This window comes from Hyaena hyaena, unplaced genomic scaffold (genome assembly GCF_003009895.1).
Source record: "Hyaena hyaena isolate Hyena2069 unplaced genomic scaffold, ASM300989v1 scaffold_36, whole genome shotgun sequence".
NCBI classification, from domain to species: Eukaryota; Metazoa; Chordata; class Mammalia; order Carnivora; family Hyaenidae; genus Hyaena; species Hyaena hyaena.
In genome coordinates, this window is record NW_024080668.1 from 819,798 (window position 1) to 844,620 (window position 24,823).

The 24,823-nt window shown below is 45.3% G+C and overlaps 1 long non-coding RNA gene across 1 annotated transcript; it reads right to left on the reverse strand.

The window, feature by feature from the left end:
* Positions 1-461: 461 nt before the first annotated feature.
* On the reverse strand, positions 462-20,617 carry LOC120229852. Its single transcript, XR_005527856.1, has 2 exons — positions 20,336-20,617; positions 462-2,331 (listed from the first exon to the last, which is right to left on the reverse strand). It is a non-coding gene; the product is annotated as an uncharacterized LOC120229852 (long non-coding RNA).
* Positions 20,618-24,823: the final 4,206 nt, after the last annotated feature.

Sequence of the window (24,823 nt, forward strand, 5' to 3'; positions counted from 1 at the left end):
TCTTCTGTCAGAATTCATCTTTTGCAGGGTGTTGGTAATTTTATTTTATTGGTCAAAGGACAAAAGAAAAGTACTTGAGTCTCTAATTCCCCTAAGGTGAGCTATTTTAGAAATCCTCAGAAAGTCAGGTAGGAGAAGATCAGAGCCCAGATCAATAACTGCTTCCTGGACTGAGAGCAGAAGATGGTTTATTTATGTGCCTGGGATGTTGTTGACGGTATGCTCAATACCCAGGCCTTTGATCACATGGACGGACATAACACAAAGCAGTGAATTATTAAAACCAAGAGAGGCTTGCTTGGTTCACATCTCCTTCTGTGCTGATGCTCCAAAAGCAACTTCTACTCTCTTGACTTCCTTTAAAACTTCCCAGAGCTGTGATTTGGAATTGCTTTTGCCAAAGATCTTAAGTTCCATGTAGGTCAAACCCATCACACGCAATAAGTGTACTCCTAGGAGGGTACGTGTAAGTGCTGTTTGGGAAAATCACATAGCATTTTATTGCACTAAAGAAGCAAGCAAGCTAAGGAAATCTTGAAGCCCAATCCTTTGCAGAGAAAGCTCATTTTTGTAATGCTATTTGTAATGCCAATAAACTCCACCCTATGTATCTACTTAGTGTGTGGTATACTGAGTCAGAGTTTCTAGGAGATGGGGCCACACTGTGTTTCCATAGCAAGAAAAAATAAAGAAGATCCTGAAATATTTGTTTTCCTGTACCTTGGGCCATGAGATTCTGCCTAACAGTACCAGGGCTGAAAATGTGTCAGGAGCTTCTTTAACACTACTAATGTGATTGAGAAAGTCTGGAAGAGCATGGTAGAAAATTAGGGTTTGTGTGGGGAATGCAGGGATGCATTTGGTATGCATAAGGACACTGTGGTCCTGTGGTCAGATACCATGGGTGTCCTGCAAGACTGGCCACGTATCTGTGGTCCTGTGATCACTACCTCTCATGGTAAAGGAACAAGTTGTCCCAGTTTGGTGTATCAGTCTCTCTTCAGTGCTGATATGTATTCTCTGTTCCTACTGCCCCTTTCCAAAGTTTTAGACTTTGTTAGTCCCAAAGTCTATACAGTGCAGGTCCCTGGAAAATTTTCATTTACGCCCTTCACCAGATGGAACTTGAACTCCCTGGGGATTTTTCTAGCCTCTCAAGACCTTTCTCACCTAAGGCGGTACCAGACACCTTCTCCTCATCTTCAAACAACCAGGCCTTTTAGACCTCAGGATTTTGCTCACTCTAAGCCTTTCTGGAATCTGCCCATCGCACTATCATTGAATAAAATGACTTTGGTTCCAAAGTTCCAAAACCAAACAAAGCTGGCTTATATGAGAGAGAGAGAGAGAGAGAGAGAGAGAGAGAGAGAGAGAGAGAGAAATTCACTGGAAAGACAAATGAGAGGGTCATTTAAAGACCTCAAGGGTGGTGAGGTAATAGGGCCTCAGGAACAAGGAATTGAGAGGGTGTAGAAATTCTCTGTCTCTCCTTGTTTCTCATTTCTGCTTATTTTGGGGCATCAACTTCTTTCTTTGCTTTTTGCTAACTGGCTCCCTTTGCTCCCCATTTAGGTGGTGGAAGGTGGCCTCCTTCCAGCTCCCAAGTTTATAAGCTATATACTCATATATACAGAAAGGCTAAAGTTCTCTTTTCAAAGGCCAAGGTAGATACTCTGATTGGTCCATTTTGTGTCAGCCACCGATTCCTGGACCAGTCAGGTACATCTAGGGGCCAGGATCAAGCAGCAGAAAAGTAATATACTGCTGTTAGTATAGTGCCTATTGGATGGATGGGCAGATTTCAGAGAACAGAGGTAGGCAAGTCAAAGGATGTCTGTGTTCTCCCTTCTCCACGCCTGTGAGATAAATAGAGTCACCTTTTCCTCCCTTCCTCCCTTCTTTCCTTCATACATCCAGTAAATGTCTCGGGCAAAATGCCAGGTGCTATAAATACAGCTCTGAACAAAATCTGGTCCCTACTTCAGAGGTCTTGTAGATGAGCAGTGAACACGATTTAAGAAAGTTCTTGCTTATCCTTTACAACACAGTTCAAGTATGACTCATGTTGGTTGGAGAAGTCTTTTCTGATGCTCTCCTTGCCCTCATTTCTCACAGCGTGGCCTGTGTTACTCTTGCTCTCAATTCCCTGTGACCCTGTGTGCCTACCTCTATGGTAGTAATCACATTTCATTACAATATTATGTCCACGATTCTGTCTTAGTAGTCTGTAAGTTAGTGGAGAAAAGAGATGGCCTTTGAATTCAGAGTAATTGGCTCAAGATACATGTTTCATGAGTATCTGTTGATTGAAAGAACCACTCTATGTGGAATCTAAAAAACAAACAAATAAACCAATCAATCACACAACTGAATAAGTGGACAAACAGCAGAATCAGACCCATAAACACAGAAAGTAAGCTGGGGGTTGCCAGAGGGAAGGGAGTGAGGGTGGACAAAATGGATGAAGAGCAGTGGGAGATATAGGCTTCCAGGATATGGAATGAAAATGTCATGAGAATAAAAGCCACAATAGAAGGAATATAGTCAATGATATTGTGACGGTGCTGTTTGCTGATAGATGGAAGCTACATTTACGGTGAGTGTAGCATAATGTTTAAACTTGCTGATTCACTCACTCTGTTGTACACCTGACACTAATGTAACATGGTGTGTCATCTCTACTCAAATAAAAAAATTAATTTGTTAAAAAAGGAAGGAACTGCTCCCCTTTAGGGAAGAGCACACCTGGAGGCCTCTATTTCCCCTGCGACATAAGGCCAAGGAGGGGTCTCTGCATAGCTACATGTATCATCAGGGTAGTGGCTTGGCGTCTCTTGGGAAGACAGAGCTACACAGAAACACAGTGGTGAGTCTGAACAGGAGTTGGAGGAATTAGCCTGATTTCCACCAAGAGCAGTAATTGATAGACCTCAACAGTCCCTGCAGGAAATGCTTCATCGCTTGTTTTTATTACACAAAATGCAGGTCACACCATTCATTTGACAACGTTGTTGAATCTTGGAGTTTTCCTTCCTAAAAGGGAGGCTTAGAACTGAGGTATCCCCCTGCTGACTCCTCCATTATTCTTTATTTCCTTCCCCTATCAAGCTCCTTATCTGTGATAGGCTCCAGCTGATGCAATCAAGTTTCTCAGTTTATTGAAGGGGAGAATAAAATAGTTTGCCCAAAGCATACTTCGAGTGAGTCACACAACAATTAGCAGTACCCAGGTTTTATTGAAATGATTTTTTTTTAATGAGAAAAATTTTTGAAAGATTTAGCCGGCTCTTGTTATGCTCAGAGAACTGACTCATGGTCCTTTTGCATTTTGGAGTGAATACCATTGTTAGTTTTCAGTTTTCAACAATACATAATAGGCATCGGAGAGCTCCACGTCTTCCCCTTGTGCCCTGGGTTGGCTGTGAGTGGCAGGAGGCAGGGACTTCCTCCCAGGTCTGTGCTTCTTCTCTCTGGATGAGTCTCGTGTTTTGCTGGTTGCTCATTCCTCGCTGTCCTCGCTGGATTATGCTCTGGAGGTGTTGGATGTGTTGGAAGGGAAGTTTCTATTGCATTTGCTCATTCTCTTCCTTGTGCATTCTTTTTATTCCACATTTTGGGGAGAAAGTTGGGGAAAATGATTCCCTTCTTCTCCCCACCTTGTTTTCGGCAAGGGGAGGGTTCAAACAATGGCTGTGTAAGTTAGAGACTTTTCTCTCCTCCAGATGCCTCTGGCTCCCTCCTCTGTAAAATGAAGTTGGCAGTAGAAGGGACTACATGAGGTTGTCGTGAGACATAAAAGAGAAAATAAATAAAGGAATCCATGTGAACTCTTAAAATGCTGCGTGGCACTTGGTGAGTGTTTGGTAATTATTAGCCGTTGTTGGGGCGCCTGGGTGGCTTAGTCGGTTAAGCGTCCGGCTTTTGCTTAGGTCATGATCTCGCGGTTCATGGGTTCGAGCCCCGCGTCGGGCTCTGTGCTGACTGCCAGTTCGGAGCCTGGAGCCTGTTTCGGTCTGTGACTCCCTCTCTCTCTGACCCTCCCCTGCTCACGCTGTCTCTCTCTCTCTCTCTCCTAGAAATAAATAAAACATTTAAAAAAAACCATTAAAAAAATTATTAGCCGTTGTTATTTTTTCTAAGACTTTCTAGATGCTGACCAGGATCTCGATGCAGAGACAAGCAAACGAATTCATCTTCTGCCCTTCCCAGGCTTTTTGGGCCACCGTCCTCATGGGCACTCAGAGTCCCGAGGTTCTGAGAAGACATCAGCAATGGGCTGGGGACCAGACCAAAGGGCTCTTCTCCCAAATCTAATCTCTAAAAATAAACGGAAAGCCTCTGTACATACGTGTTTTTAATCTCCTGACAATGACTTTTCACTTCCATTTATCGTTCACTTAAAGTGGTCTTTTAAGTTAAACAGCAAGCAGTTGCTGAAAAAGAACAGCTAAGAAATCTAGATTCTAATTAACTTTATCTCTAATTGTGAGGTAGCTCTGAGTCACTGTTTTTTTGTTTTGTTTTGTTTTGTTTCTGGTAAACAAGGGTAAGAACTACAAAGATTAATGAAGGTTGTCGAGTCTGGTGGGAGACCAAGACTGAAAATCTCCATAATGATATCTTATGAATGCACTATTTTGCTTCATTTCATTGCATGCAGCCTGTCAAAGGTAGACCAGTTAGTTCTGTTTGCATGTGTAGAAGAACCGAGGCATGGAAGAGTAGTCTCTCTCACAGAGATTGCATCTGCGATTCCTTCCCCTCTTCCTCCGACAGAGCCTCTCTGCTCTGCAATGTAATTGCCATTTTCCTGCATCCTTCTTCTCCCAGAATGGGACTTCCTGAGGGGAGAAACTTATCTTGTTCTCCTGTCTGTCTCGAGGCCTGGAGCCCAGTAGGCAGAGCTCACTAATACCGGGGAATGAATGAATACGTGAATGAATGAAGAGAGCCAAGGCCACAGGTCTAAGATCCAGTGATACTTAGGCAAAGGCTTGTTGACTCCTTTTCACTGCTTCCCGTCCCACAGTGATGAAGTTGTCAGAGGAAAAGGAGAAATGGTACCATATAAGCTAGAAACAGGAAGCACTAAACCAAGACTATAGACTTTTTTTGTATTTGATTTCTTCTTTTAGATGGGACATTTAAAAAAAAAAAGGCTTCTAATTTGACCACATTAATCATTCGCCAAAGATTTCTTGAGAGTTTGCTCTGAGTAGGGCACTGAGCTCAGTGATGCAGGCTTGCTAGCTAGTTTGGGAGGAAGGAGGGATGGGTGTGAACGGCTTGGCCAGAGTGAGAAGAGAAGGTCCTAGAGAGGCAGGAGCAGGAGACAGGGTGACCTCATGGAAGGCGCTGGGTTTGTCCTGGGCCCTGAAGGGGGGCATCTAGAGGGTCAGAATAGCAGAGGGGACCCGAGGAGAGGGAGGCACCAGAGTGTAGTGCGCAGGGTCTGTTTGGGGACTACTGGGGACCGTGTTCTAGTGGGTTCTCACTGGAAAGCACAGGACCTCGCAGGCGGGTGATAACTTCCCTCATGTCTTCTACTCCAGGCTAGCTCATGGTTACTCTGTACTGGTCTGAGAGGTAGCCCTCTGAGGCCTTCATTCGCCCAACAGAGCTGTTGTTTTGTCAGAGGAGTCAGTGTTAAAGATGCCGTGGGAGAGAAAGAAGAACGTTGTGTGAACAAAGGAAATGGTACATTGAAACGCGCTGCTTCTCTCTCTGGACCTCGCCCGTCACCCGCTTCCCAGCACGGATGCTTCTGTCAGACACAAACAGGCTTGAGCTTACATTTTTATTTTTTTTTTATTTTTTTTTAAATTTTTTTTTTAATGTTTTATTTATTTCTAGGAGAGAGAGAGAGACAGCGTGAGCAGAGGAGGGTCAGAGAGAGAGGGAGACACAGACTGAAACAGGCTCCAGGCTCTGAGCTGGCANCTAGGAGAGAGAGAGAGACAGCGTGAGCAGAGGAGGGTCAGAGAGAGAGGGAGACACAGACTGAAACAGGCTCCAGGCTCTGAGCTGGCAGTCAGCACAGAGCCTGACGCGGGGCTCGAACCCATGAACCGCGAGATAATGACCTAAGCGAAAGTCGGACGCTTAACCGACTAAGCCACCCAGGCGCCCCTTGAGCTTACATTTTTAAAACGCTGACTTTCTTGATAAGTTGAGCAAGTTGATTCCACTTCTCTGAGCCTGAAGTTACTCAGTTATACTGCAGAGTAAAGAAAGCTACCTCGCAAAAATTGCCCTGAGGATAAAAGGAGAAAGTGGAGGGAAACACTTGGTGAGTAGCTGGTAGCCACTAGGTGGTTCGTTGGATGCCTTTGGTTCAAACTCGGATGCCTCCAGAGAGGAGGCAAATGATGTGACTGCATAACTGGTAACTAAGTATCAGGTATGTACACCGAACTACGGGCCATAGCGAGGGCGTGTGTGCTAACTGGAGCTGCTCATCCTCAGTAGAGCCATCTAATTATTATTCCGTTGGAATTTGATTCCTGTGTCATCAGATCTTTTTTTTTTTAAATAACTCTGTAATCTAGAATTTTATATGAAATCCTTTGATTTCAAATATGGCGAGTGTGGCTGAGATTACTAACTACCTCCGCACTCCACTTTTCCTTTGTTTCTCTCCGTCATTGAATGGTCAGGCTTTAGTTAGGCCTGTGCTCTCCCTTCCCCTCTCCCTCCAGCGGCCAGGTAGTGTGTCTTCCAGCTTCCCTTGCAGCCGAGTGCGGCCACTGATCCACTTGTGCTTGCTAAAGCATGAAGATGAGTGAGGTGCAAGTTTGTGGTCATGTCCCTAGAAAGAAGCTCCTTAAATACCCTTCTTTTTTTTCTCTTCGTTTGGGTGGTGAGCCTGTTTCAACTACATGGATGGGGTCATCAGTTTGGGGGTGGCTGGGAACAGCCACGTAGGAGTAGAAGTTGTCTACACCCTCGGATCACCTATCCATTTACATCCTTCCTGGGAAAGAATCAAATGTCTAGAATCAAAAGTCTGTCTTAATTAATGCTCTGTTATTTGGTCTGTAATGACACTGTAGGACCATCACCTTAAATAATACAACTAATTCACAACTTAATGAAATAAAGGCTATATTGTCTGTATAAAAAATGCATTAATGGCTACATTTGCTGATAGGATATTAGTCTTTAAAAGAATTAAACAGTGTAAGACCCAATCCATGCTGGCTAGAAACTTTTGTCCCACTGGAAATACAAAGTAACTAGCCCATGATACAAAGTAAGACTGTATAGACTCTGAATGCTATTCAAACGCATCAGGTACCAACTAAAGACCTTCCACATCCTTCGCTAGGTCATTGGCAGTGCATTTCCACTGTCAGGAGCCCTAGTGTAGCAACCGTCAAGGTGGCACACATTGGCTTGGGGACAGGTGCAGTCTATGCCTGCTGATCCTAGTGACCCTCCAGGAGACAGAGGGATCAGAAGATGTGAGCAGGTGGAGTCCCCGTTGTTGAACACCCACATGTCACGTCCCCTGTGTCACTGAAACCGCCCTACCTCCATTTTACAGGTGAGGAAGCTGTGGCTGAGAGATGAAGTAGACTTTCTTGTAATAATCAACGGAGGAGGGGTTCAAACCCATCAACTGCTTGGTGCAGAGTATTTCCTTCCTTCCGCTGCCCAGCCGTCACCCCTTCCTCCCTGATGTGCTGCGGAGGCTGAGTGGCGTTGTTAATGGCGTCAAAGGAGACGAGGAGGAAAAACCGACTCTGAGATCTCTAGCATCATAAGCGTTGCTTGAAATAAATCCATGGGTGAGAAAGTCAAGAGAAGAGAGGAAAAAGACGAGGTGGAAGAATTTTTTTTTAAGTTTAATCACATTGGATAAACCTGGAAGTAACAAATGGTTTTCAGAGCAACATTTTTTTTTTTGAGGTTCCCACAATGCATTTTGATCTGCAAGAAGAGAGGCTCATTAAACAAGAAGATTATCTGCTTATTTGGGATGACAAATCTGTTCTTATAATCATAGCTGCAAGTACTTGGGAGCCTGATCATAAACACATTTTCATAATCCCTGCAAAGATTAATGAATGATAATTAACTTTATTCAATGGCAGAAACTTTGGTTTGGAGTATGTGTCACAGTAACAATACCTGCTATTCATATTCCAAGATGAATCTGCATAATGCATTACTGATAATCCCTGTGTTTCCCCCTCCCTTCAAATTCACTGGTAGACTCTTCATTTTATAGTATAAAATAATTCAACTATTTCATGACTGTCAAGTTACCCCTTTAAAAAAAAATCGCAGTCTGGCTTCAGTTCTGTGGGGAGCCAGGGCCATTACTCAATATTCGCGGACATTGTGGCTTCAGGAGCCTTTGTTTCCTTTAACTTAAATGAACTCTCTGGTTCAATATTGAAGTTTTAGGAACACCAAAGAGCAGTTCTGAAATTACACAGTTGATGCTCTTAATTGCAGCGTAGGGCCTGGAGACCATCGCAGAGTTGCCAATTAATAAAACCCTTCTCAAGTGGAAAGGTCACATTCAGAGACTGGAGACTTGAAGGAGACCGCACGCAAGTCCGTGAAGGCGTCTCCGTTTGCACAGGCAGAAATCTACCCTCGTGCAGCCCCGGTAATTAGCGAGGAATAAAAACAGGGGTGGCCTGGGCCCCCAGGACACGGTTAGCCAGGGGAGAGGCGCGAGGGGCAGAAATGTGGGGAGAGACCACATGCCACGTGTCCCCAATCTTTCCTCCACACCCTGAGGCGGCAGACAGGCGAGCTTCTGTCAGTGATAAGGCTGCACGTTCCGCCAAGCCCACTTCTCGGCACAAACGCAGCGTGGGACGCGTGGGGACGCGTGGGGACGCGTGGGACGCGTGGGGGGCGGAGAAGGGCAGGGGTTTCCCCACTCAGTCCCTCGTCATTCCCTTCTTTCAGCTGCAAACTCACTTCCTTTCTTGGAGATGGAACTGACTCGCGCCCGCAGATCTTACAAAAGATACTATTCAAGTTCTATACGTAGAATAGGTTCTTACTCTCTTTCCACTAAGTGGCCTCTGCGTTTCAGCTCATCCCAGGTTCTAGGCCCACAGCAGCTTCACATTTTCCTTCCTTTTCTCTCTCCCTGGCTCTCCTGCTTCCCCGGGGGGTTCCTTCTAGCGATTCTGCTGCACAGACTCATTGTTTCTTCCTCTCCGTTCCTTTTCTCTCTTCTCTTGCTTTCTGTCGTTCCTCCTTCCTTCTTCCCTCTCTCCTTTTCTCTCTTCCTCCCTCCCTCCCTCTCTCTCTCTCTCTCTCTCTCTCTCTGGCTTTCTTTCTCTTTCTCCCTTCTGTTTCTTTTTCTTTCCCTTCTTCTCCCTTTCTATGCCTTTCCTTTTCTATTTTCTCTCTCTCTTTCTCTCTCTCTACCTACCTTCTGTCCTTCCTTCCCTTGTTACAAGGTCTCTGAAATACTTCCTTTTTAAACTTTTTACTCATATGATCTGTTCCTGTGACCTTACCTTTCTGACTCCAAAATCTTTCATTGTTAGGAGCACAGCCTCAGGTAAGGTGGCTTTTTCAGCCCATGACTAGAGACACGTTCTCATCTCCTGAAGAAGCAGATAATTCTCTGGTCTCTCAAAATTTTTGAACCTTGCAAAGGGCAGGGGGCAGAGCCTGGGATTTTAGCTCAATCTCTCTACGTCCCAGTTTCCCCATCCTCCCCCCTCCCATAAAAACAGAAGCCCGCCCTTCCTCTTATTAGGGTATGCAGTGTATCTAGCAATCTGTCAATGTTGAGGCAGAATTCAGCTCCTTCCCTGGTTTCGGCAAGAAATTCAAGTAGGTTTACTGAGTATCTGTGGGGTCACTGGGAGCTCTTCACAAAGCACAGAGCATTTCTCTCAGAAAATGTTAGTTTTTTCTCTCCCTTTGTCTTCTGTTCCTCTTCCACGCCTTCTCCAGGGATTTTGCTTTTCCATGGGTACTTAGTCCCCACAGAGCTCCGTTTCCTAGTTTTCTTGGCATCCACTGTTTCCTTTCTTTATTATGTAAAGTAGCTCTCTCTCCTCCCCTGAAGGAAATCCAGTGCCCAACCCAGTACCCTTGCCTGGGAGGCTGATGCTTCTGGATTTGGATGAATGGCTTCATCCCACAGTTTTTCAACAAAGCTGGCTTTCTCCTCGCAGAAGCATTCTCTGACCAGCTGCTATTAACAAAAAGACAAACATTTCTGCATACCATTACTCATAAAATGGGGGCTATGAATACTTCACAGGGTTGCTGGAGGATGAAAGGAAACGGGGAACACAGAGGCTGTAGCACACTGTACTTTATCATCACCAGCACCAAATGGAAGCAGATTGCGGAGTTTTTGTCTCCTTTCTCTGGATCGGTGACCTCCTCCATTCCAAAACGTTAGCAGAGTTATCTGAGCTCGCTCCTGGCTTCCTCAAGGGTACAGGCTTCCTCTTATCCATCCTTGTATCTCCAGCACCTGCTGCAGTAGTGAGTGAAGAGTGATGCCTGATAAATGTTTGTTGAACAATTGGATCTCTTGGCTTCTGGCACATTCTTTTTTTTTTTTTTTTAGTGTTTTTTTTTTTTAAATTTTATTTCTAGGAGAGAGAGAGAGATAGCGTGAGCAGGGGAGGGTCAGAGAGAGAGGGAGTCACAGACTCTGAAACAGGCTCCAGGCTCTGAGCTGGCAGTCAGCACAGAGCCCGATGCGGGGCTTGAACCCACGAACTGCGAGATCATGACCTAAGCGAAAGTTGGACGCTTAACCGACTAAGCCGCCCAGGCGCCCCAAGGCACATTCTTAAAAAAACACTATATGTAGAGAAAAAGATCTGGGTAGGGATGAAAACTAAGGTTCAGAGCCATTGCTGAAAACTATTCAGTGCACTTGAAAGCACTTTGTAGAGAGGGGCAGGGAGGGGTAGGGAGGGGCAGGGAGGGGCAGGGAGGGGCTGTGCTCTTTTATTTATGGATCCCTAGCTCTCAACGCCATGATGGGCACAGAGATGCTTAGGGTCCCCTCTAATAATAGACTTCTCACATTCATTTTATTGGTTAGCAGCTCATGTTTAATTTTTTAAACTTAGTAAATTACTTTTGTTTAAACCAGTAATCATTAATGTTAATGAATGAAGTTTTAACCATATGAACTGTTTATCCTAAGTCACCTACTGAAAAGCACAAGAGGATTAACTCTAAGAGCCTCTGCGCTTTCACCAAGTTATCACTGTACTTTGTCCCTCTGGTTCTCTTTCCCTTGTTTGAACAATTGTAGCTTAACGAGAAGGAAGGAGAAAGACATGGCTACCTGGGATCTAATTGTGTGAGATTCCTTTCCTGTAGATTCTGCTTCCCTAGACTCAAGAGGTGGGAGTGTAGTTTTAAAATTTTTTAAATGTTTATTTGTTTTTGAGAGACACAGAAAGAGAGAGAGACAGAGACAGAGAGGGAGAGAGAGATAGAGGAGTAGAGAGAGAGGGGGAGGACGGGAGAGAGAGAGAGAGAGAGAGAAGTAAAGAGAAAGGAAATTACAGAATCCAAAGCAGGCTCCAGGCTCTGAGCTGTCAGCACAGAGCCCACCTTAGGGCTTAAACTTAGAGACCTGAGCCGAAGTCAGATGCTTAACCAACTGAGCCACCCAGGTGCCCCTAATTTAACTTTTTCTTAATTAAAAAAATTTTTTTAATGGAGGAGGGTGTGTACTGGAACAGCTGGGCTAAAACATGGGGCACCTCAGAAATAATGTGATGTCCTATCAGTCTGATATTCTTAAACATTTGTTCATCAGAGGCTGAGGACCTATCTCATGGGGAAAGGATGCAGGTTGCAGATGGGGGAAGAGTGTAGATGAGAGCTCTGAGTAATTCATATCAGCCCGCAAATTGTGCCCCCAGTTTGGGCAGAAGAAATGTCTGCATTGATCCAATCATCCTTCTCCCTTCTAAGAACGTGCCGTTCATGTTACTTGAATGTGTTCCTGGGTTGTGAAGGGATCATCCAAGCCCAGCTGGTTTTTGAAAATATTTCTTCTGATCACAGAGACAAGCACCCTGGAAAGGGTTTTTGTCAAATACATTTTTTACAGCTCATTACATTTCCAGTGGTGTCTTAGCATCCATTACCGGTTGACACTCTAGCTGATGTCACCTTGATATTTCACATTTAGCTCCGCTGTGTCACAAACGATTGCAGAATTCACTGCTTTCCCCTCTCTTCCCAGTATTCCCCTAGGATGTTGATTGTGAAATGAGTTGGTTTATATGAAATCCTCTAGCGTGGGAGACAGTTGAACTCTGGCCCAGGAAAAGTCTCTTATAAATGTATAAATCTTGATATAATTTGTCAGTAATTTTGATCACTTCAGTTTGTTGGTATGTATTAGTGTTTTGTTACAGATTGGTGTCTGTAAATTGTGAAGTTCTAAAATGCTCCTGCAGACTTTATGTCTTTAATAAAGAGGTTATGTATGGGATAGAATTCTAGAGCATCCCCCACCAAAATAGCCCTGTTAAGATTGGTCTGACTGAATAAATACATGAATAGAATGCTATGTCTGATGAAAGATCTTGCTTTCATTTTGAGCTCTTATACTGTAAGCGACTGCTCAAATTTACACAACTGTAAAATGGGAATACTGATTTCTACCATGCTTCTTTATAATGGGCGAAATCAGTTTATAACTAATCTCAATCCAATATGCAGAATGCAAAATCTTGGTGCCAACAGACCTTAGTAATCTCTTCCAACCACTTTTACAGGTGAAAACCCTGAGTCCAGAAGTCAAAAGACTTGCCTAGGGTCATCTGTCATACCGTGAGGGCTGTTCCATTTGGCTCTGTACTGGGGACTGTTGATGTTACCATTTGCTGTTGTCAGCATTGTATCAGGTTTTCTCTAATAGTAGTAGCTCATCTGAAGACTCAGCCCATTTGGTGGAATTTAAGTTACCCCAAGCCTGATGACAATTTCTATGGGATTAGGCTAGCCATGGAGGGCAAGGAAAGTCAATAAAATTCATTCCTCTTGTAGAAAATTAGCAAACTGATGAAATTACTGGTTGTAGGGGTATCCTGAGATCCAGATGGACACCTGAAAGAATCACATCAAATTTTCATGGAGGCAGTTAGTTCCCTCCAGTTGGAGCCATTCAATTATAAACTAACAATTAAACCCCAGCCCACAACATTAAAATATGATTAGCTCTTCACTAATAATCCATAAGAAACATCAAGGTGATTATGAGGGAGGAGTGAGAAGGTCTGAAATATAAGAGGATTGATTTTTCAGATTATTTGCTCTGTATGTTGTCACCACACCACTGTACAAGATGGAGGGATTTCTTTGGTAAGATGTGTCTGCCATTTTTAATTGTTGATAAGAGTGGGGAGTTTTGAATCTTATATCTTTGACTTCTACGAAGCAATTTTCTAAAACTTTATGTCCTATTCCGGTTCAGATATCAGTCAAAAAGACTTCTCGAGCAATGTCTGAAAAGGTTGAAATGACACGAAGAGACAGCTGAAAGGTACTTGAGAGTTTTCTGCGACATGCATCAATAGTGCTTCTAGCGAGGGAGATGTTTTCTTTGTTTCTACTGAAGCCAGCACAGACAGGAACTAGATTAAATTTGAGTGGGTACTGGGGTAAAAATTAATTACTGTTAATTGAGGGTTATATTATTCAGAATTCTTGGTTGTAAAGGGGAGAAACACAACTCAGACCTACTCAAGTGAAAAAATAATTTATTGGGTTTTTTAACTGACAAGATCATGGGCTCTCCATTCCAGAGAAGGCTTGCTGGGAATTCTCAGTCATGTCATCAGGATGCAGTCTCATCTCTCTTCATCTCCTGGCTGGTTTGCCTGCCCGTCTTCCTCTTCTACCCCTTCTTTCTTTCAAAATTGTTGAGATGAAATTAACAGGACATAAGCCAGCCATTTTCAAGTACACAGTGGTGCCACATTCATAATGGGTGGAACCATCACTTCTGTCTTGCTCCAAAACATTGTCATCACTCCAAAGTAAAAGCCTTTATCCACTAAGCTGTTTCTCCATATTCACAGCCCCTCCTCTCACCAGTTCCTGGCAACCACCAATCTGTATTCTACTTCTGTAGATGTATCTATTCTGGATATTTCATATAAGTAGAATCAAATAACATATGGCCTTTTATGTTTGGCTTCATTCATTTAGCAACATGTTCGGGAGATTCATCCATATTGTAGTACATATCAGTACTTCATTCTGTTTCATGGCTGAATAATATTCCATTGTATACATGTATCACAATGTGTTTATTTATTTACTTATGGACAATTGGGCTGTTTCCACCTTCTCGCTGTTGTCGACAGTGCTGCTATGAGTATGTGTGTACATGTACTTTGTGTGAATATGCCTTTAATTCTTTTGGGTGTATACCTAGGAATGAAATTGCAAGACAATATGGCAATGCTATGCTTAGCTCTTTGAGAAAGCAACGACCAAACTGTTTTCCACAGTGCTGAACCATTTTACATTTCTGAATAGGTACAGGTACCAACGTCTCTACATCCTCACCAACACTTGGTAGTTCTCCCTACTTCTTTTTCTGATTATAGCCATCCTGGTGGGTGGCAAGTGGCACTTTATTGTGGTTTAGATTTGCTCTTTTCCTAAGGACTAATGCCGTTGAATACATTTTCATGTGCTTGTTGGCCATTTGTATTTCTTTGATAGGGGCTGCTTCCTCTTGAAGGCTTTCACCATGTGGGGTGGCCAATAGTCTCTGGAGCAGAGAGACAATAGCTAAATTGCCAACACTGCCTTTAAAAGTGGGAGATTCTTATGTTTTGTTTGAGACTGAGGGGTTTTCCAGAATGCAGCGCTTTCAGATTTAAAACCAAGAAGGTCTCAAACAAACCAGGACAAGTTGGTCACCAAAGAGGCGGGAAAGATGGTTCCTGGAATCTTGAGTTTATATGATTTTACAGATTAGGCAGCAGAGCGAGAAGTAAAATGATTATCCCTTAATCCCAGAGCAGTCATGGTGACGGTTTGGCCATTTAAAGTGGCCTGACTTGGAATACAGATCCATCCCTGGACTCTCTGTGGCCAGAGAGATGAATTACTGTGACGTGTTAAGCATGTGTTCACCTCGAGTTGAAAGCTCAGCTTATCAAAAACAGGGACGGAGTAGGAATAATCTGGAATTGGGGAGGTGATTTTTCAAGTGTTGAGATGCTCAGCAGACACGGAAATGTTCATCCCAGGCATCTGTATGCACTCACTGTCGTGCTGGAGGCTTGCACATGGAGTATTTCCTCCAAGGCTCACAATAACCCTACTGGGTAGATATAATATCCCTCAGTAGATGTTAATTAATGATTAAAATCAATAACTGGTAGACATTAATATTAGATGTGACAAAATTGAGCCTTAGAAAAGTTAAGTTACCATGCTTAACATCACATAGTAAGTAAATGCTGGAGACAGTATATAAAAAATATATTTTTTATTGAGATATAATTGACATATGACATTGTATTAGTTGTAAATATGTAACGTAATGATATCTTTATAACATAGTGATTTTTTCCTATATATAACATAATGATATCTATATAATGTAATGATTTTTCCATATATATAACACAATGATATTTATATAATGTAATGAATATTTTCATATATAATATAATGTGTGTATATATATATATATATATACAAATGATTTAGGTTAATTTGTAATATGGCACAATTAAAAAACTTTCCAGTCAGCAAAGAGAATTGAATTTCGAAGCAGTTTAAGAAGCTTCCTTCAGAGGACTTTGTGTCGGTCAGGGCCATGAAGGAAAAATGAACCACATGTTATGTTAATAGAGGATTTAATAAAAGGAACTTGTTAAAAAGGCATTTAGGTATTTAAAGGCAAAAGGGAATGCTGAGATAACTGGTATAGCAGCTTCAGGAAGAAGCTACTTCCTCTGCAGCTGCGGGAACAGAGCGGTGAGGTTGGGATTATTAGACTCTAGAATCTCGGAGCAGGGGCATCAGACATCCGGCTGGTGCTGGCGTGTACGGCTGCTTCTGGGAGCGTGGGAAGCATTTGAAACCTACTACTGTAGGTACAGAGCAAAAACGGAAGCAGAATCTTCTCCTTCCTGCAGCCTTCCGATCTCCGTGATAGCACCCCCTATAGGCAGACCCTAGCCGACCATCGGCTGGCAAAACAGAACTAAAGTTTGTGGGCTTTCGGCTCCAGAAGCATAGAGTTTAGCAGCGAGGCTCAGAGGCAGAGAGACAACAGCTTAATTACCAGCATCGCCTTTAAAAGTGGGAAGCTCGTAGCTGTCAGAGTTCACTTTAAGATTGTTCATGTATAAAATGATGCTTTTTTTTTTTTTTACAGTCCCAGAAGCCGTTTATTTTCTGAAATTAAGCTTAGTTTTCTAGATTTGAGGAATTAGCGTAATTAAAGTTTGCCTTCCTTTATGCAGGTGATTAGTGGGCCTCTCCCTAGTTGTACCCCAGATAACGTCATGAAACTTCCAGACCTAAATTCATTTCCTTTTTTTTAAAAAATATTTAAATAGGCTTCATGCCCAATGCAGAGCCTACGATGGGGCTTGAACTCACAACCCTGAGATTAAGACCTGAGCTGAGGTCAAGAGTCGGAAGCTTAACCCACTAAGCCACCCAGGCACCCTTCAGACTCATTTCAATTCTGTAATTTGCCCACTGAAGTATTGCTCAGAGCTGATGTGGAAGGATCCAGGGCTTTGGAATTCAATCTCACCTCAGCCATTTTGTTTGTGGTTTAACCTCTGTTAATTTCCTCATCTTTTAAAGGAGCGTAGATAATGCATATCAATATCATAGGATTTATGTAAGGTTCATGAAATAATATATAAAAAACTGGCATGCTGTCTAACACAGCAGAGATGCTTAATGAAAACAAATTCCATTCCTTGTTCTTTTATTCAACCGTTCTACTTGAGGTCAGAGGTGAGTATCAAACCACCTCCCTGAAGGCAGAATCTCACTTTTGCAGCACTGAGAATTTGACAGACATGAGTTTCCACATGTCTTTCTTAAATCTCCCTTAAATAACCCAACAATTTAAGTGGTAGTAGTATAGTATTGCTGAATATGTAATTATAGTCAAGACAAGTTCCCTATTTTCTCCTTCTAAGTAGACTGCCATCCCTCCAAACAGATTGTTTAGGGGTGAATTAGGGGTAATTCTGGCAAAAGCGCCAACTATCTCTTGGGCCACGTCATGATGAAATTATAACTGGATAAATCATCACAGATATATGGAAGTCTTGGGGGCCTAGAGGGTACCAAAGAATGCTATAGATAGTTACTTTGTTTTCAGGAAATAATTGGACTATAACTTGCCTTTATTCATCAGAGAGTATAAACTTACTGTACCTTCCCTGCCTTTTACCGGACCAGTAAAGATTAGATGTATGTTCCCCAAGAGATTTCCTGAATGCAGGGGGGCTCTGGTTCCCCAGAGGACCCTGCTACCCACTTTTCCAATAGGAAAGCACATCATGGAGCTAAATGCTTCCCGTCCTCACAGGCCTCTTTGCATATGGGAGTTAGGAATCTGTGAGAGCTCAAATCTGAAAACAAAATTATTAAGTCACAGGAGGACGGAAATGCAGGGCAAATGCTCTAGCTATCTTTGTTTTTTTTTTTTTTTTAAACAATCTGTTTCCTTTTTCTCATTTTTATTTGTTTGTTTCTTCTCAATTTTTTATGCTTTCTTTGAATCAAACTGCTTCCCGGATTGCAAACTCACTATGCTGCTTTTCAGCCTTGACTGACTTTTTACAGCAAGTCATAAACCTTTGGAAATAGGATTTATAATGGAAACTCTGATACAGGCCTAGCGCACGCAGAGAGGTGTTCTAATAACGCTGCAGAGTAATATTCTCTAAATCTAATACCCTATAGACTTTTCTTGCTGTGATTCACACTGACCCAATTCTTTCCCAAACTTCCTCAGTGCCAAAGCCTGGGGCCTGCCATGCCCATGACTGGCACAGTCAAACACCCCTCGGGTGCGTCTGGGTCACGCAGCTATCTGGCAGGATGGGACACAATTCCCACAGGCACAGACTTGGGATGGGGTGAGTGCTGGAGGGAGACTGCGTCCCTGGAGTGAGGCAGGCTTTCGGCGAGGGGGGCGGGCCCCGCTGACTGTGATTACTCGGCCAGTAGTCACAGAGCTTCCAGGGAAGCTGCCAGGCTGCCGGACAGGTGTGCAGACTATAGTGATGGGGGAGCCAGTCAGGACACCCAGAGACCCGGGTAGGAGGCTCCCTTAAGGGAAGACTGATGGCAGGTAACTCAGTTTCAGTCCTGGGCTGTGAGTCCTGGGTACTGGGGTATAATGAAAAAATATTCATGGTCTTTGGCCCCAGGTTCTGGCACGGGCTTCAGAAACCCTTGGAGTTTCCTGAGTGATCGGACTTGTTATTCATAAAGAGCCTCTTTCTGCCATACTTGATTTTATGCCATAGATGGCTCAAGGCAGCCCCAAAGATAGTTTTTCTTTTTTTTTTAATAGTTTATTGTCAAGTTGGTTTACATATAACACCCAGTGCTCATCCCATCAAGTGCCCTCCTCCATGCCCATCACCCCTCCCCCCTGACCCCCATCTGCCCTCAGTTTGTTCTTGGCATTCAAGTCTCTCATGGTTTGCCTCCCTCCCTCTCCCCAATTATGTTTCCCCTTCTTCTCCCGTTTCGTCCTCCGTTAACTTCCTCCTAATCCACCTATATATGCAAACGTATGGTATTTGTCCTTCTCTGCCTGACTTATTTCAGGTTTTCTTTCCTTTTCTTAATGTTTACTTATTAGAGAGAGAAAGGGAGAGTGTGAGTAGGGGAGGGGCAGAGAGAGAGAGGGAGAGAGAGAATCCGAAGTGGGATCCACACCGCCAGCCCAGAGCCTGATGCAAGGCTTGAACCACAAACTATGAGATCATGACCTCAGCCAAAATCAAGAGTCAGATGCTGAACTGACTAGCCACCCAGGCTCCTTTTTTTTTTTTTTTTTTTTAATTTTCTTTATTTATTTTAGTAATCTCTACACCCAATGTGGGATTTGAATTCACAACTCTGAGATCAAGAGTCACTGGCTTTTCTGACTGAGCCAGCCAGGTGCCTCCTCAGATAGTTCACAGGAGGGGCTGGCTAACACGGTGATCAGGGTTGGAATTTTCTGCCCACTTCTTAACCTCTGGGGAAAAAGTTCAATCCCCAGTGGCCAAAGACTTCATCATTCAGGCCTGTGAAAGGAGCCTCCACAAAAACATGTGAACAACAAGGTTTTGGAGTTCCATGTTTATAATTGTGTTGACGTGCTGGGAGGGTGAGGCACCCAGAGAAGGTCTCAGAAGCTCTGCACCCCGTCCCCACTTCCCATGCCCCGCCCTATGCATCTCTTCCATCTGGCCGTTCCTGAGTTGTATTCTTTATAATAAAACTGCAATCCTCAGTATAGAGTTTTCCTGAGTCCTGTGAGTAGTTTTAGTGAATTATCAAATGTGAATGTGACCCACGGAAGCTCCCAAATTTATAATCAACTGGACAAAACTGCAGGTATTCTGGGACCTGTGTTTTTGTGGGACTGAGTCCTTTACCGGTGGGGTCTATGCTAACTCTGGTACTTAGTGTAAGAAGTGGATTGTAGGACACCCAAAGAATTAGAGAACTGTGATGCTGGGGATCAAGTGGAGGAGGGGACTGGCAAGAGCAAGCAGGGGCCCAAATCTCAGAAAGAGGAAGACTCAGAATCAAATGCTAATTTTACTTATTTACTAGATGTGGAACAGCAGACAAGTGATTTAACCTTTTAAGGAATGAGGCTTAATAAAGCCTGGCTTTATCTAGGCCTTTAATGACAATTTTGCTGATGCTGTGTTTGAATGAAGTAGATCACGGTGGTCTCCTGGGGCACATGATGGAGTGCATCCATTGTCCCATCCGTAAAATGGACGTAACATATCAGTTAATTGGTTGCATTCTCTTTTTTATGGTTGGTATGTAGTAGACAATCAAATGTAGTTGTGCAATGAATGAGTGAAGGCCTGTGTAAATAGTACTTAACCTACAAGGTGCTCAGCCCCCGGGAACAAATCTGGAGCTTCGTTGTACATCTGGGGCACACAGTCAAGGTAGAGCCAGAGGGAAGGGTGTCTCAGTTTTAAGTAGATGTATAAACTCACCTACATCCCCTTTCCACCGTCTGCCTGAGATCAGGATTGGGTCCGGATTTTCTGGAGCCTGTTAAGTCCCGAGTTCTGGGGAGAAGAGCATGGAAGCTAGGGGGTGGCGGGGTCGGGCTTACCGTGTAGTAGAGAAGCAGCTGGCGCAGGCTCGGTCCCCAAACCGCCTGGGTTCTGAACCCAGCTCTGCCTACCAGCTGCGTGCCATCAGGCTAATTCACCTCTCTGACGGTTCATCTTTACCGAGTGGGGTCGAGCGCCGTTCTGACCTTACGGGTTGTTGTAAAGACAAACGCTGGTCCAGAAACCTGAAACTGCCCCCTGTACACGGAGGACGGGGTGGGGAAAGGGGTGACGCAAGAACGCGATGGCCACTCCGCACCGTTAGGTGGCGGGTATGACGTTTCCCGGCCTGCCTTGCGCATCAAGGCGAACAAGTCCCTGCGCCCGCCCGCCGGAATCCGGCACGTTTACCACGAGGCCGTGGCTGCGTTGAGGCGGGCGCGGCGCGCGGAGCCTCAGGCACACGCTTCCCACGAGGGCTCGGGCTGTGGGCGTGGCGGGCGGAACTGCCCTTGCAGGGTCGGCGTGGGGAGGGACGGGCGCCCGGCTCGGCCCACGGTCACCTCTGCGGAGCCTCGTGCAGCAGGACGAGCCGGGCCGCGCCTCAAACCCCGGAACTGCTGCAGCCTCGTCGGCGAGAGCTCGGAAAGCGTCTGGGGCGGGGCTCCGGCCGCAGAGGCCCGGCGGGGCCGGAAGTCCAGAGGCGGCAGCGTGGCGGCTTCCAGAAACGCCGGAGCCCGGGAGGAACGGGGAGGAGCCGGCGTCTCCCCGGAGCAGCCCCGTTTCCTCTCACAAGCAGCGGAAAATGGACGAGGTAGGGCCCGAGGCGCTGAAAAGAACTTTCTAGTGTGCGTCATTTCCTCTCACGTCGAGGTGGCACGGGTTCTTTCTGCCGTTGCCTCGTCCCTGGTCGAGGGTGCCTCTGGTCCCCTGCGCGAATTTGTCCTTTGTTTCCCGGGCGAGTGTGCTCCTCGTCTCCTGGGTGACTTTGTGGGTTGTCTCCTGGGCGGGTGTGTCCCCGGGCAACTCTGGTCTCCTGGGAGAATTTGTCCCTTGTTTCCGGGGCGACTTTGCCCCTTGTTTTCCGGGCGAGTGTGTCCGTTGTCTCCTGGGCGAGTTTGTCCCTGGTCGCCTCGGTGAGGTTGTCCCTGGTCTCCCGGGTGACTTTGTTGTCTCCCGGGCCAGCCGCAGTGGGCCCTGCCCCCAGCTTGTCGCGCTTGTCGCAGAGCCCAGAGCGTGTTAACCCGGGTGGGAACACGAGGGCTGGTGGGGGAGGGGGCGGCCGAGGTGCGGCGGGAGGGCAACCCGCGCCTGCTTGCGTCGCGTCGGCGTCCGGGAGCGTCCCAGAGCCGCCTCCCTGTGCGCGGCAGCGGCAGAGCCGTGCCCTGCCCACAAGACTGTCCCGGACTGATGGACGGTAGACTTCATTCTCTGCATGCATTTGGCGTCTGATGCTTCAGCAAACGACATCGAAGACGGTGTTTGTGACGACCTTGTAGACAAGACCATGTCAGAGGCGGCGCTCTGCTGCCTTCGAGGGGCCTCGTAGGACACATGGTCGGGCCTCGCCTTCATCAGAGAAGGGGTGATAGGCTTTGTGTCGCTAATAATGGGAGAGCCGCTGCAGTGCTGGAGCCGGATGGACCCTCGGGCAGCACCGAGTCTAATCGCCCAGGCTTCGGGCAAAGGGCCTGGGGCCTAGAGAGGAGCCACTTGCCCACAAACGCTAATTTACAACAAAGTTGGGAAAACCACCTGCCTGTTGGCACAGCTGTCGTTTTTTTTTTTTTTTTTTTTTTTTAATTTCTTGAGAGAGTGAGAGCGAGGAAGGGACAGAAAGAGGGAGAGAATCCCAAGCAGGCTCCACTTTGTCAGCACAGAGCCTGACACAGGGCTCTAACTCGGGAACAGGGAGACCATGACCTGAGCTGAAACCAAGTCAGACGCTTAACGGCTGTGCCCCCCCTCCCCCGGGCGCCCCACAGCCGTCTTTGTATAGGCTTTTAATGACCATATTGCTGTGTTGTGTTTGAAGAAAATAGAGCACAGGTGGCCTTCTGTGGACACGTGGTGAGAGCCCGTCGGTGGAGGCGGCAGGACACCCACTGGAGCTCCTCCGCCTCCGTGGGAAGGTGGCAAAGCTGTGGAAGCCCTTTGGGAGGAGGCTCTTGCTAGGACTGGTTGGAAACCTCCCCATTTTTTTTTCCTGCTGGTCTTCAGCTCTTCTGATTGTCCTTAAAAGCTTGAGGTGAGCAAGAGCCGCAGTTGAAGGCTGCATGTGTTTCTCCTTGTTTAGCCTGAAGGCTGTGTGCAGTTCTGGCAGTTAACCTCATAAATTCAGGCTTTTGAAGAACATGCTTGTTTTTGTCCAGCTTGGCGAGTCTGGAGATTAAGCAGTTTCACAGAGAAGCTTCATTCCGTGCAGAATGGGAGAGATGGAGCTCTGAGGGAGCGTTCTACGTCTTCTCCTTGTGCTGATTTATTTTGGTTTCCGTAGGACTTAGGCTGCCCCATATGGCCGCCCAGTTTGTGTGCACTGCACAACTCTAAGGTCAGGATTCCAAGATGCGAATAGAACCCCGGTCCATAGCACTGGGATTCTGGTGTTGATTGTCGCTGAAATGCTTTACTTTGAGAAGCAGCTGCAGCTCAGTAATGCCTGAGGTACCTGATGTGTCTCTGCTTTTCCAGGGAAGCCCAGAGCAGGGGTTGATCCATTCTGGGGAGCAGTCATGAACTGCATTCTCTTCCACTCTATCAGAAAGAACATTCTGTCTTATCAAAACATTCTTTTTCCAGATGTGCACACCTTTCAAGGCTGTAGGCACTTATAAGGGTACATCTGGAGACAAAATAACAAACTGAATGAAAAACTATTGATGGTTGGGGGATAGGATCATTTTGGGGGTAGAGGAACTTGTGGAGGAAGCCCTCAAACTCTCCCAATTATGATTACCTCTCTGCTTCCTCCTCCCCAAATCCCCTTCTCTGGTGTGCTTCAGCTATGGGAGGGACAGTTGTCCAATCAGTGTCCAAATATCCTTTTCTGTTTTTGCATCTCTCATCTGAGCAGAGTCTCTCCTTTAATTATCCCCAATACCACCCTCCTGAGTTAGGGCTTTACTCTCACATACAGCTGGGCTTGGACACAGACTTCTCCTCTACCGTCTCTTCAGGACAGCTGAGAAAGGGATGCTTTTATGAAGAGAACTTTTGAGATGTTCATGCTGGTGAACCTTCAATAAAAGAGAAAAGTAACCCTCCTTAAACATTTTTTTTCCCTAAAGTTTTATAAATGGGCAAGAGAGAAACAATCCAGGATTGAAATGGACTAACAAGGTAGGTTAAGGAGGGAAAACTTTTTAGAAAACCTCAGCTAAAAGAAACAGCCAGAATGGAACCTCAGATTAAGTATTGAGTTTCCAGTGTCAGCTTAACAGAGGAGGCACCAGGACTGTATGACTCTGATTGAAGGGGGAAAGTTCATTTGTTTGAAGAGAATAGTTTTTTCTATAATTCCAGTGGCAAAACACATCTCTAATGGGGTACATTTTTGAAAATATTGTGTTTTTTGCCCCTTTCTGAGTTCATGACGTTCTCCTCACTCAGCTGCCTCCTGTAACCATCTGCATGCAGGTGTGCTGGGCATGGTGCTGAAGGAATACCAAGAATGTGCCGAGCTTCCAGCTTGTGGCATGCAAAATAGAAAGTAAGAATAGAGGCTTGAGAACCAGGCGTGTTAGAGTAATTATGGATCTACCGAGTTAGTCTAGATCCTAACAAATCAAGGTCTGAGCTTACAGGATTCCTATCACAGAGCTCTGATCTCTAGAGAGAGGATTCAGATCACGGAGTTGTTTTCATTGTGTGGGGCACACCCGTCTGGAGCTCAGCGTGTGGTCCCTAGGCCAGCCGTGTCCGCATCACTGGGGAACTAGTTAGAAATGCACATCGCCTGCTCTCACCTCAGACTCGCTGGAACAGAAACTGTAGGGACGGGGCTCGGGAATGTATTGCCTCTGGGCACTTCTGATGCACGTGAAAAGAGGAGAAATACTGATGCAGAGAAAACTTCACCCCTTCCCATCCAGGGCATTTGGGAGGGTGGAGGAAAGAGGCACGAGAGATGGATATCCCTATTTTTTTCTTCTCCAAGCTTCAGTCCACAAAGGGAGGAGTTTTAAAGATGTGGAAGATCACAAGAAACAGAGTTCTCTCACCCATTACCCTTATTTGGAACTCTGTAGCGGCCATTTTTTTAGGTTGGTTAACCCCAACTGAGGGTGTCACTGAACAGTAGAGAGAATTTGGTATTGCTGTACGGTTAGGCTGAGAGGCTTTGTATGTTCAGTTTTTCCCAGCCTTCCACAAGACCCCCGTGTCACACACAGGTCCCAGACTCAGCTGAGAGTCCAACAAGGGTGTTTGTCCCCATGAGTGGCTCTCTCAGGGGGTAAAGTGATTTTGAGCCAAGATTACAAGTGGTTTTCCAGGTCAGTACAATTGGAGGCACAGTCTTATCTGAGAGAGTTCTTTAGAATCAGAAA